Here is a 14,124-nt window from a genome sequence, read left to right as displayed (position 1 = left end):
AATTAATAATTATGGTACTACACGCTACAACACTATACATATAATACGTGTGCAAAATTGCATTCCGTTTGGAAAAAGCATGTGCCTACAATTTGATTTTTAAGAATATGAAAATTTTAAAATGCTTCTCCTGTAAAATTAACATTTTTTTAGTTGTGTCACTCTTATCGCAAATGAGCGATATATTATTACCTTCCTGAAAAATGGCAGTTATACGAAAACAACAGTACTAAAATACAATTGATTATTTATTATTTTTTTTATTTATAAATAATAGTACGCTTATAACTTATGCCATAAAACTGTAGAATAGTACGCACACTTATATATATTATTACCTTCTTGAAAAATGGCAGTTATACGAAAACAACAGTACTAAAATACAATTGATTATTTATTATTTTTTTATTTATAAATAATAGTACGCTTATAACTTATGCCGTAAAACTGTAGAATAGTACGCACACATATATATTATTACCTTCCTGAAAAATGGCAGTTATACAAAAACAACAGTACTAAAATACAATTGATTATTTATTATTTTTTTAATTTATAAATAATAGTACGCTTATAACTTATGCCGTAAAACTGTAGAATAGTACGCACACATATATATTATTACCTTCCTGAAAAAATGGCAGTTATACGAAAACAACAGTACTAAAATACAATTGATTATTTATTATTTTTTTTATTTATAAATAATAGTACGCTTATAACTTATGCCGTAAAACTTTAGAATAGTATGCACACTTACATATATTATTACCTTCCTGAAAAATGGCAGTTATACAAAAACAACAGTACTAAAATACAATTGATTATTTATTATTTTTTTAATTTATAAATAATAGTACGCTTATAACTTATGCCGTAAAACTGTAGAATAGTACGCACACATATATATTATTACCTTCCTGAAAAAATGGCAGTTATACGAAAACAACAGTACTAAAATACAATTGATTATTTATTATTTTTTTATTTATAAATAATAGTACGCTTATAACTTATGCCGTAAAACTGTATAATAGTACGCACACACACATATATATATATATATATATATATATTATTACCTTCCTGAAAAATGGCAGTTATACGAAAACAACAGTACTAAAATACAATTGATTATTTATTATTTTTTTTATTTATGAATAATAGTACGCTTATAACTTATGCCGTAAAACTGTAGAATAGTACGCACACTTATATATATTATTACCTTCCTGAAAAATGACAGTTATACGAAAACAACAGTACTAAAATACAATTGATTATTTATTATTATTATTTTTATTTGAGTAGGTTATTTTACGACACTTTGTCAACAGCTTAGGTTATTTAGCATCTGAATGAGAAGAAGGTGATAATGCCGGTGAAATGAGTCCGGGGTCCAACACCGAAAGTTACCCAGCATTTGCTCATATTGGGTTGAGGGGAAACCCCGGAAAAAACCTCAACCAGGTAACTTGCCCTGACCGGGAATCGAACTCGGGCCACCTGGTTTCGCGGCCAGACGCGCTAATCGTTACTCCACAGGTGTGGACTTGATTATTTATTTAGGGGATATTTGTATAGGTTATGTTGTAAATAACATGCAGAAAACAATGAAAACTGTCTTGATGCGCATGCATCATCTATGATTTGACATTGGTTTGCACTTGATTCGCAAATCAATTCTGACTGTCAGGAATCGATTTGAGATCAGTTTGATATGCTGTAAGAACGTGTGACTATTAGTCACAAACAGTTTGAGTTTGAAGTTTGTACTGTGCGAACAGTAAAATGTATGTGCACATGACCGGAACTGTTGTGTGAACAAACCTATGATATCCATATAGATTACTATTAGTGTTGTTACTAGGAAACAGATGTATAGTTCTGTACCTATTTTGTTTGCTACGTCCTAGATGCATGTTATTCTGATATCTCTACGTTTCATGTACACATGATCCCGTTATTAAAATTCTATAGGACCTAAAATGCCTAAATGACACTTTTCTCCCAAATGTGTGTCCATTTTAATGTTTCACGTTAAAAACCATATATTTTAGTATGACGAGCGATCCACAGGCTAATGCGCTGAAATGATAATCCTCTGATCCTAGGTTCAACCTCTGGTGTACTTCCAATTTATGATTTATGTTGGCAAACCCATGGTGTGGGTAACACCGGGGTTTTGTGGGTTTTTCTGCCTTTCCAATGACATTCAAATAAATCTCCCTCATCTCATCCTGGGTATAGTGTAGTCCAGCCCTCTATGGCGCATCCTGGGAAAGGATTCTGTCAGTAAATTGGTCTGTCCATGTATATCAGTCTCTCTTGAGGGAGTGGGCTCATTGGGTAGCCTCCTGCCCTCGAACATAGATCGCTTGGATGGACCCATTATGCACCTGGAAAGGAATGGTGTGTATGCCCTAAGGCTTCAGATACCACTACAGACCGCCTCTTAACTCCCATACAGTTTACAGAATCCGTTTACCTTTCGGCATAGGTATCGCAGTGTTCCATGAACCCAGAGGAGAGCTCATTGTACATAGCACTTAAACCAGCAACTAATGACCACATGCCACGGTATCCAAGTTGTGGCGGCGGTGGCAGCAGCCAATCTGTATCAGAGAAAGCCCGAAATATTAGGAAGAAACTGAGATAAATATGAAAGAGGGGAAGTGTAATGATGGCGAAATGAATCTGAGGGCCAACACTGAAAGTCCTAGCAATTCTGCTTCAATTGGTTGAAAAAAAAACTTCAGGCAAGTAACTTGTCCCAACCAGGACTCTAACCCAAGCCCGCTCGTTTCACAGTCAGAGATGCTAACCGTAAATTGGTCTCCATAATTGGCTTTATATGGATGGATGACAAACAGTGAAGTACCGGTACCCGCCATATGTACTTTTGTTTGAAAATTGTATTTACAATGAGTATAGTCATGTGAGAAGGGAAAACGTTCGATATCCTATGTTCATTTAATATATACACATATATACATTTTTTTTTCTTCTGCATCTCCTTAGCAACGAGTTGTTTAGAAAGTAAGATGGCTTCCTAGCAACGAGTGACGTCACGACTTATGGATTCAAATTGTTATTCATTGTGGTTAAAGTAAAGGGCCCCATGGGCTGTGGAGTGTAGCAGCAATAGTTTCAGAACAAGATTAAATATTATCTGCAGAGTAATTACAAAAATCAACTGCAAAATAAAATGATAAAACTTACTCGGTCTACAATCTCTGGTCAAAACACAATGACGATTTTCTAACCTCGAGTAACAAAGACTTCAAAATAACGATCTCGTTGGATAGGACGGCCATACGATAGTAAATAACATCACTTGAAAGGCAGATTTAACGTTTACGTTTCCTAATTTCTGTCACTTAATAGTCCATAGTATTTCCTGATCGTACAGAAATGGGAGAAGAAATACTTTGTGAGATTGTTTCATTTAATAAGTTACTTTGTATGAAAAGACAGAATTTGGAGCTAGTTAACCGGCATTGTGTGGTGCTTTTCTAGGTTATAATAATTTCTGGGCGTTTGCGAGAACAGTGAAAACTTAATATCTGCTGATTCTGTAGTATTTTACGAGTTGTCGAATGCGCATTACTATTATAGTGAGTGATTGTAGGGGAACTGGTAGCAGCACTACCTATTGAGTTTGTTACTGTTATTTTAGGCACAGTAGAGAAATGTAAAAGAATGGCCTGTATTGGATGTGACAACACATTGATATCATTTCTGAAAACAGTGCACACATTGAAATCTGCAAAAGATTTCCTTGTGTCTCACGGCATAATAAGAGACCACGTAAAGTGCTCATCTTGTGGTAGCAAGTGTATGTTGAAAATTACAGGAAGACAAAGACTTGAATTTAGATGCAGCAGGCGTCATGGGAAAGAAAAAAGATGCAACTTTTTGAGAAGTGCTAGAAGGAATACTTTCGTAGGGGACACTAAACTAACAGTGGACCAAATTTTGAAATTCTGTGCAATATGGTGCTTACTACCGAACCCAAGACACAAGATACTCAGTGAAGAGGCAGAAGTGGCACGCCCCACAGTTGTAGACTGGTCTCAATACTGTCGCGAAGTTTGTTTGGGTTGGGTGTATGAGAACAGAAGGAAAATAGGTGGCCCAAACACAATTGTGGAAATTGATGTGAGTAAACTCGATCATCAGATTTACAATCGTGGAAAACTTATAGAGGGCAGGTGGATGTTTGGTGGAGTGGAACGTGGTAACGCCAGGAATTTTTTTGTGATACCGGTAGAAAATATAGATACAGAAACTTTAGAAAATATAATATTGCAGTGGATTCTCCCAGGTACTACAATTGTATCCGATTGCTGGAGGGCCTGCAATTCCCTGCAAAAAGAACACTTTCTTCATCTCCGTGTGAAACACACTGTGGATTTTATCGATACGGCGGAGAACGGCGAAATCCACATGGCCATTGTGAGACAGTTGACAGACGAATATGTGACCATGCATACCGTGCATACGCAAAATATGAGAAGAAAGTGGCTTTCTCTCAGAAACTCAATTCAAGTCTGTGGGCGCAGGAAGCGAAACTTTGAGGGGTATTTTGCAGAGTTCATGTTCAAGACGAACTTCCCCAGATCTCGTAGAATATGTGAATTCTTTAAGAGAGCCGCTGTGCTGTGCCCACCAGAATATTAAATTGGTGAGTTCCAGACATCCATGTAACGAATACTATTACACGTAGGAGGGATAATTGAACTCATTTTCAAATATCTTGTCCACCTGATAACGAAAATGAGCTTTCTGTGTCCTTGCAGTCTTCAAATATAACTCTACATACAACCGTCATCATTTGGCTTCAGAACGTCCTCTAAACCACTAAAATCTTGCGTTAAAAGTGATAATTGGATTCAAACTGACTATTGTAAACAGCAAAAATTGCGACAAAATATTAGTTCCAGCTTTGGGGTAAAAGAGTCTCATGCTCCCATTTGAATCTAAAGGCAACCAACCTCTTTAGTTTCATAATGTCTCTTGCCTAGCTGGTAAAACATTTTAAACTTAAGGTACATCTTTCTTATGTCACAGCCACTAATAAATATAAAATACCTTGAAAATTATTTGGATTTAAAGTATTGAGTAGTAGAAATTGATGTAATCACTGGGAGAGCTGTAAGCCCACCCAACCGCCCTAAATACGTATCTTACTTATATACGAAAATCGTCGTGCGTGAACGGAGAATACCGCCATATTTCTTTAAAGTAACAGTGGGTTTCAGTGTTGCCAACATAGTAATAATATACACACCTAATCAAACCTAACCTAACCTTTCTCATAATACTACATACCTAATCAAAACTAACCTAACCTTTCTCATAATACTACACACCTGTAGTAACATTCCTCAGATTTAGTATCATTTCGTTTTCATGTATTGCCGGCTCTGCCAATTGTGTTGGTTTCCATCTAGTGGAAGTGGATCGTACCACTAATTCGAAGAAGAAGCAGTGGCGACTTTCATAATAATTACATTGTACATGTTTCGTGATATACTTCATCATCATCATCATCATCATCATCATCATCATCATCTCCGCACTACAGCCACACATGGGCCTTGGCGTCCTCAACAATTCTTTTCCATGTTTGTCTTTCCTGTGCCTTCCTCCTGCAATTCTCACTCCCAAGTCATCTGTCATGCCATCAAACCATCTGAGCTTAGGTTTTCCATTTTTCCTTATCCCTCCAGTTTCATTAAAAAGCAGCTTTTTGGCTATTTCGTCTTCGCTCATTGTCATGAGATGACCAAACCATCTTATCCTTTCTGCTTTTATAATCACCACTATATCCGGTTCTTCATATAACTGATATAATTCCGGTTAAACCTTCTTCTCCATATTCCTCCCTTATTAATCGCTCCATATATTCTTCTTAAGATCTTTCTTTCGAAAGTTCCCAGAGAATTTTCCTCTCTTTTTGTCAGGGTCCAAGTCTCCACTCCATAAATCAACACCGGTCTTATCATTGTTTTATAAATTTTAGTTTTAATCGTACAAGGAACATTCTTTGCTTTTAATATATTTGCTAATCCAAAATAGCTCTTATTGGCTGCTATTAATCTAGCTTCTATTTCACTATCCATGGTATTGTTTTCTAGAGAGTACAATAAGATTTGAAATGTGTTGTGGTTGTGATAAGAGTATTGAAAATTGATTTATAGCGCCACATTGGCAGTGATAAAAGTGTGCAATATTCATTCAGTGGCTGATGGATGCTCTAGATTGCCAAACTTAAAAACGTTTTTCGTGATTTCCCACAAAGTTATGGGAATGGACAAGAGACGTTTTGAAAATAAGCTGAACTATTCTTTATCAAATGCTGTAACTTAGTAAGAGACAATGTGGCTATCCGTCACAGATCTCAGAGACTCTGAGTGTCCAGAAGTGCGAAAGCTTCTAATTAAATGTGGATAGACCTATATATGGAATGTGCAGTGAATCAAGAAGGATGTCTAATTAAGAGCAGAGTGTAATTTTGTTGTTTTATACTTTATAGGCCCACTATTACACATTACAGAAGACAGACCTTAATTCTGTATTGGGACGTTATAATTGAGGTTGATAAAGGTTCAATAAGTATGCGCCACTAGAAAACATTCCTAAAATACATTGAAAATCGCTAGAATTTATAAGCTTAGTATGGAGTAGTGAAAATTGGATGTGATCACTGGGAGAGCTGTATGCGCTTCAAATACATACCTTACATACGAAATTCGTTGTGCTTGAATGAAGAAGACCGCCATACTTCCTTAATGTGATGTAATATGAAGAAGGGAGTAAAGGAATTTTCAGTGTTACCAACTGTAGAGAATGGTATGTGCGAGATGTGATGTGAACCTAACCTCTCACATAATAGTACATACCTAATCTAACCTAACCTAACCTCTCACATACTACATACCGGTCGACCTGGTTGGCGAGTTGGTATAGCGCTGGCCTTCTATGCCCAAGGTTGCGGGTTCGATCCCGGGCCAGGTCGATGGCATTTAATGCGACAGACTCATGTCTGGCATGTAAAAGAACTCCTGTGGGACAAAATTCCGGCACATCTGGCGACGCTGATATAACCTCTGCAGTTGCAAGCGTCGTTAAATGAAACATAACATGTAACATACTACATACCTAATCTAACCTAACCTAACCTCTCATACACTACATACCTAATCTAATCTAACCTCTCACATACTACAGTCCACGCCTGTGGAGTAACGGTCAGCGCGTCTGGCCACGAAACCAGGTGGCCCGGGTTCGATTCCCGGTCTGGACAAGTTACCTATTTGAGGTTTTTCCGGGGTTTTCCCTCAACCCAATATGAGCAAATGCTGGGCAACTTTCGGTGCTGGACCCCGGACTCATTTCACCGGCATTATCACCTTCATCTCATTCAGACGCTAAATAACCTAAGCTTTGATAAAGCGTCGTAAAATAACCTACTAAAATAAAAAAAACATACTATATACCTAATCTGACCTAACCTAACCTAACCTCTCATATACTACATACCTAATCTAACCTAACCTCTCACATATTACTATATACTTATATAATTATTTTGTTTGCAGTGTTGTCATCCCTGCTACATGAGTCAGGAGCCATATAGTGGATGAAACGGGAGGTGTACTATGAATGGCAACTCATTCGAACCACAACTTATTTTTATCAACAAGCTGATAATGACGAGTTGGGACTTAGGAGCTGGATGAAAGGTCGGCCAGGTGATGTCAGTCGATCTGCAGTAGTGGTTTGGATATTTTCCACGTCGTCAGAAGTTTTGGCGCATCAGTGAGTCCCATTGTAGTTCTCCAAGAGAAAAATTGTGCAATTTCTACATTAATGACATAATGTTTTATGGCAGGATTTTGTATTTTGCATTTGTGTTGGCACTTTCAGATACTCATAGCTGTTTCTCACAGATGTCCAGTTGGGTATGCTGGCCTTTTGTTGATGGATTATTCTCTTATACAATTAAATGTAACATGTAGGGTAATGGAAAAGTATAGAGGCTAACTGAACTTGTATTTCTTCCAGGTAAGAAAGCAAGAGAGCAGTATATGACTTGGATACAATGTAATCATATAGGCCTAACATTAAAGAAGAAGAAGCCAGCTGAGTTGTACAGAAGGTCTAATCATTACGGCAGACAGATGAAGCATGTACACACCTTTAGTACAGTTTATTAATGCCCTGTGTTGGGATATAGGGGAGACTGTTGTACCTTTAGCATAGTGTACCTTTGAACATTTTTTTTTTTTGTTTTTTAATTTTTGCTGCTATCTAGAAGACTCAAACTGAAGTAGATTGTAGAAAAAGCTGTTAAGTAGTTCTGGTCGTAGTTTCAGTTTTGATTTACTGCAAAGTGCGAGTTCCGTGAACAAAAGAAGTTTTTTAGTACCAAAAGTAAACATTTCGTTCATTGATATATGTTTTCTAACCCAAAACCAGATTGTATTTGTTACTGTCTATCAAGTACAGTGTGTTCCCTATCATCTGGTGAGTAACAACTTATTTTAATTTCCATAATTTATTCGAATCTCTAGTTTTGGGAGCCATATTTGTTTAAAAGTGCACCCTCTTGTACCTTTGAACACAAAACATCTTGTACTATGAAACATGATCCAAAGTACACGATACTATCGGTTTTTGTTTTTCTTTTATTTTAAGATCATGTCATGAAGTAAGTCTGGAGTTAAAAGGACCCGAATTGAACCGAATGCCTTGAAGAAAGCTGTTGAAGCAGTTATTGCTCCTCCAGGAAATAAAATCTTATTCAGAGAAGCCTGCTCTGGTTTATGACGGGAAATACATTTTAAATATGATTATCAGATTTTACATCTATATTCCCGCCTATATTCCATGTGTTCTGAGGTACATGAACCTGTTGTACCTTTGAACACATTACATACCCCTTCATTTTATTTTTTCCATCCTTAATAGATCTGTAAAACAGGAAAATACATACAGGAAGTTGTAAAGGAATCTTCAATAATTATTTCAAGCATTTTTTTTTTTAAATTTCATTTCCCAAAATTAAAAAAAATAAAATGTGAAAAGTGTTTAAAGGTACAACAGTCTCCCCTACAGTTCTGTTGCTAAGATATTCTTAATTTCATGTATAAAATGTAGTACTGATATCCATTGCCTCTTACTCCATGAAATATTTTCCAACATGTCTTAAATAGGGGTAGAAATGCTGTGGATGCAAGTGATGTGTCACATTTCTATTTGTTTTTATGATATTCCCAATGTTTTTAATGTAGATGGTAAACTTATTATGCACTGGCAATTATTTGTGTATTATGAAGAAAATACTTTTCAGTAGGGTCTAGCAAAAAGATCTGATTGGTTTTTGAATGAGAAAACTCAGGCGATTCTTGGCCTTACTTTTAGTTTACATTTTGATGCTGATGCAGTCGATCTAAAATTTTCCACTCACAACAAAATGTGTTTCAGTTGGAAAGTCAGCCATGTCGACCCACAGTGAAATGTCGGAACTCTCACTACGTAACTTCTTCATTCTCTTGAAAATGACTGACTGAGCTCGCTGATCTGTCATTGGTTGTGAAGAAGGCAGCTGGGAAATGATACGCTCGAGCGCATGCAATCGAGAATTTATAACTGACCTGTTGAAATGTTTACTCGGTCAGTCACGAGTGCTCGAGGTTGTTGCACTACAATTGCATCACCTTTTAATGCCTGATATCCAAAACAGCCTACTTAAAAAGGTTACCATTTGTTTTTATTTCAGATAGCACGAAAATATTTGGGGCTAAGAGGGATGAGTCGGCCTGATTGGCACAGTTGTTATAGTGCTGCCTTCTATGCCCGAGGTTGCGGGTTTGATCCCGGGCCAGGTCGATGGCATTTAAGGTGCTTAAATGCGACGGGCTCATGTCATTAGATTTACTGGCATGTAAAAGAACTCCAGCGGAACAAAATTCCGGGACACTGGCGACGCTGATATAACCTTAGCAGTTGCGAGTGTCGTTAAGTAAAACATGACATTTTTTCCTAAGAGGGATGAAGTAACGAGAGAATGGGGAAAGTTATACAACGCAGAACTGTACACATTTTATTCTTCACCTGACATAATTAGGAACATTAAATCCAGACGTTTGAAATGGGCAGGACATGTAGCACGTATAGGGGAATCCAGAAATGTATATAAAAATAGTTGAGGGGCTGGAGGTGAAAAGACCTTTGGGGAGGCCGAGACGTAGATGGGAGGATAATATTAAAATAGATTTGAGGGAAGTGGGATGTGATTGTAGAGACTGGATTAATCTTGCACAGGATAGGGACCGATGGCGGGCTTATGTAAGGGTGGCACGAAAATATTTGGGGCTAAGAGGGATAAGTCGGCCTGATTGGCACAGTTGGTATAGCGCTGCCTTCTATGCCCGAGGTTGCGGGTTTGATCCCGGGCCAGGTCGATGGCATTTGAGTGTGCTTAAATGCGAAAGGCTCATGTCAGTAGATTTACTGGCATGTAAAAGAACTCCAGTGGGACAAAATTCCGGGACACTGGCGACGCTGATATAACCTTAGCAGTTGCGAGTGTCGTTAAATAAAATATGACATTTTTTCCTAAGAGGGATGACGTAACGAGAGAATGGGGAAAGTTATACAACGCAGAACTGTACACATTTTATTCTTCACTTGACATAATTAGGAACATTAAATCCAAACGTTTGAAATGGGCAGGACATGTAGCACGTATAAGGGAATCCAGAAATGCATATAAAAATAGTTGAGGGGCTGGAGGTGAAAAGACCTTTGGGGAGGCCGAGACGTAGATGGGAGGATAATATTAAAATAGATTTGAGGGAAGTGGGATGTGATTGTAGAGACTGGATTAATCTTGCACAGGATAGGGACCGATGGCTGGCTTATGTGAGGGTGGCACGAAAATATTTGGGGCTAAGAGGGATAAGTCGGCCTGATCGGCACAGTTGGTATAGCGCTGCCTTCTATGCCCGAGGTTGCGGGTCGATGGCATTTGAGTGTGCTTATATGCGAAGGGCTTATGTCAGTAGATTTACTGGCATGTAAAAGAACTCCAGTGGGACAAAATTCCGGGACACTGGTGACGCTGATATAACCTTAGCAGTTGCCAGTGTCGTTAAGTAAAACATGACATTTTTTCCTAAGAGGGATGAAGTAACGAGAGAATGGGGAAAGTTATACAACGCAGAAATGTACACATTTTATTCTTCACCTGACATAATTAGGAACATTAAATCCAGACGTTTGAGATGGGCAGGGCATGTAGCACGTATGGGGGAATCCAGAAATGCATATAAAATTAGTTGAGAGGCTGGAGGTGAAAAGACCTTTGGGGAGGCGGAGACGTAGATGGGAGGATAATATTGAAAGAGATTTGAGGGAAGTGGGATGTGATTGTAGAGACTGGATTAATCTTGCACAGGATAGGGACCGATGGCGGGCTTATGTGAAGGTGGCAATGAACCTCCGGGTTCCTTAAAAGCCATTTGTAAGTAAGTAATATTATTTTCCACCGAAAATTGTTCTAGCATTAGAAGTGGTGCAAGTAGACTATTTTTTCACAAACTAATACATCAGACTAATTTTTTCTCTTCAATACTTTTATTTTAAAATAATCTCTTTGAAGGTAGAAACTTACCTCATTCAATTTTGAAAATATGCCTGGATGATTCAAGATAATATTGTTAACGAGATTTCAACAATTGGACAATTATGCAAAACAGATTTGTAGTCATTTAAAAACAATAAATTTCTTATCTTAATTAAAATTGATCTTTTTCGTACTTTGTTCCTTGGAAGCTGGCGAATTCTAGAATGAAGCAACAGTTGTATCAGTTTGTATATGTTCACTGCCCATTCCAATGCAGAGTTCTGAAAATAACTGTTATTTCCATTAGTTCTGTCGCTTGAGTTTCATAAGGAAATTGCTCTACTTCGTGTGAGTTTAGTTTCATTAACAAGAAAGATTTCTACATCATATTGTGCTGGCATTAAGTCCTTATCATGTAGGATGCCATTTGCTTTACAGAAAACAATACACAATGACATTTTTACAGGTGATGTATTAGCAAGGAATTCAGAAAAACTTTCTATAAGGACAGAAATGTTACTTAAAGTGTTATTTTGACTATGTAATTTATTCATTATATTTTTTGTTTGTCTTGAGTATTGAATAATAATTATTTGTCTTACAAAGTTCCACATTTGTCTCAATTCATGAATAAATGAGTTTCAACTAGAAGATGCTTGAGTGGATATACACGTCGATTTAATTGTCGAGTGAGAGGTTCAAAACCACTGCTGACTGAATTTTCTGTTTCACCCCTTCATCCCCATCCATCTCCACTTTTGAATTTCAAATTACATCCCTTATCTTCAGAGATATCATTTTAAAGTGAATGATAAACCCTTTCCAACAACCAAATAAATAAACATAATTCGGCCCATCTGATTCTGAGATAGAGGCAGAATTGCATCCTTTAATGAATTAAAGTTTAGATGTTAGATCATATTATGAAGATACTGTGCTTTTACTGTGTGTACTAGAAAACAAATATGTTGTTTGCCTGTATGACTGGAGTTACTGTTGTGGAATTGGCTTGTGGGTTTTATAAGTTTATTTATACATGCTTTAACATCTTAAGTCATATTGCTAGAGTTACCATATTATGTCAGCATTTATGCTGACATGTCAAATGCTGACATGTCCACTTTTTGATAATAAAAATAGTCGTCTGCATACATTTTTGGAAATCCTCTAATTTGTCCGCGTTTTTCATAATGAAGTATCATTGATTTTTGTTTCTTTTGGTTTCGTGTTGCTGTGAGAAGCATATTGCAGTGTATGTGATTGTTAAATATGTAAATGCTGTTTATTTAGGTATATCCTTCATTTTGTTAATCGTAACTAGAAGTTAACTTATCAAGCAAGTTATTAAATTCCATGAATTAGACTTACCATCGATTCTGTGAAAGGCTTGTTTCAGTGAAATTTAATTTCCAACATTTTACATGCAAACATATGTTTGACTATTTGTATGGTAAGTAACAAGAAATTGTTAAAGAAAAACGCGGACAAATTAGAGGATTTCCAAAAATGTATGTGGACAACGAAACTCCACAGAAAGAAATCACACAGTGTGAGATCCGGTGAATGGGATGACCAAGTGCAGAAGGTGCTGTCTGGTAAATAGGCATGATGTCCGGATATGGGGGTCCGAGAACCCATGCTCTGTCATTGAGATAGAATGTAATAGCCCAAAAGTAAGCATTTTGTGTCGTTTCAAAAAAGATTTGTTTTTGGCCCATTTTTCTTCACCGAGAACAGTATCACGGGAAAGTAAACCTGAATATTTTGGAAAATTGGCTAATGCCACAACTTGTAGACAAGAAGGAAGAGGGATTCATTTTCCAGCAAGGTGGAGCCCCTCCATGTTGGCATCCGGAGGTACCTAAATCAACATTACCAGATCGATGGATTGGTCGTGCAGACAGCAAATTTTCCAAATCATGTTCCCAAAACTTGCCTCCCCCCCCCCCCCACGCCAATGATTCTGACTAATAATTTATAGGCGTTACATTTATATTATACGTTAATTCTATTATTACATCTTATGGTAATGTAGCAAATTTTGGTGGAAATTAGCGTTATGCGGTTTTTTGATAAATACTGCTTTCCATTTCGGTGCAGTGTTGCCAACTGGACGGAAATTAACGTCGGAACTGACGGAATTTCAACGTAGCGGACAGAAAAAGAATGACTTTGATGGGTGATGGATATCATGTGGAAATTAAGATTTAAATAATCTTTTGATTTTTTTTTTTAATTCTTTAATTTTTGGGGAGCATAGACCAACCCAGCACATCAACTGCAGAACTACAATTGCCAATGCATGGAAAAACCCCTTCTCCGTAGCAGTGAGGGCAGATACGTAGTTGTCAACATTAGATCTGTTATATAGAGGCAGATGATGTGGATGAATTATTTTAATCAAGATTGATAATTAAGTTGTATTAAAATTTGCCTTTTATTTGTATATAGATATATTGGTCCCGCGTCGTGGTCTAAGGCATCCT

General features: G+C 37.1%; 2 long non-coding RNA genes across 2 annotated transcripts in view; one reads left to right on the top strand and one right to left on the bottom strand.

Annotated features, from left to right (window-relative positions):
- LOC138691732 (uncharacterized) overlaps positions 1 to 14,124 on the bottom strand; it is a 209,704-nt gene that overhangs the window by 166,618 nt on the left and 28,962 nt on the right. The window lies entirely within an intron of this gene.
- Positions 1,367 to 12,289, top strand: LOC138691671 (uncharacterized). The gene is made up of 3 exons (XR_011329937.1): positions 1,367 to 4,687; positions 7,608 to 7,827; positions 8,074 to 12,289. It is a non-coding gene; the product is annotated as an uncharacterized lncRNA (long non-coding RNA).

Source organism: Periplaneta americana, chromosome 2, assembly GCF_040183065.1.
Source record: "Periplaneta americana isolate PAMFEO1 chromosome 2, P.americana_PAMFEO1_priV1, whole genome shotgun sequence".
In the NCBI taxonomy this organism is placed as follows: domain Eukaryota; kingdom Metazoa; phylum Arthropoda; class Insecta; order Blattodea; family Blattidae; genus Periplaneta; species Periplaneta americana.
Note: the sequence above shows the minus strand (reverse complement) of the source record. Positions and strands in the feature narration are given on the sequence as shown.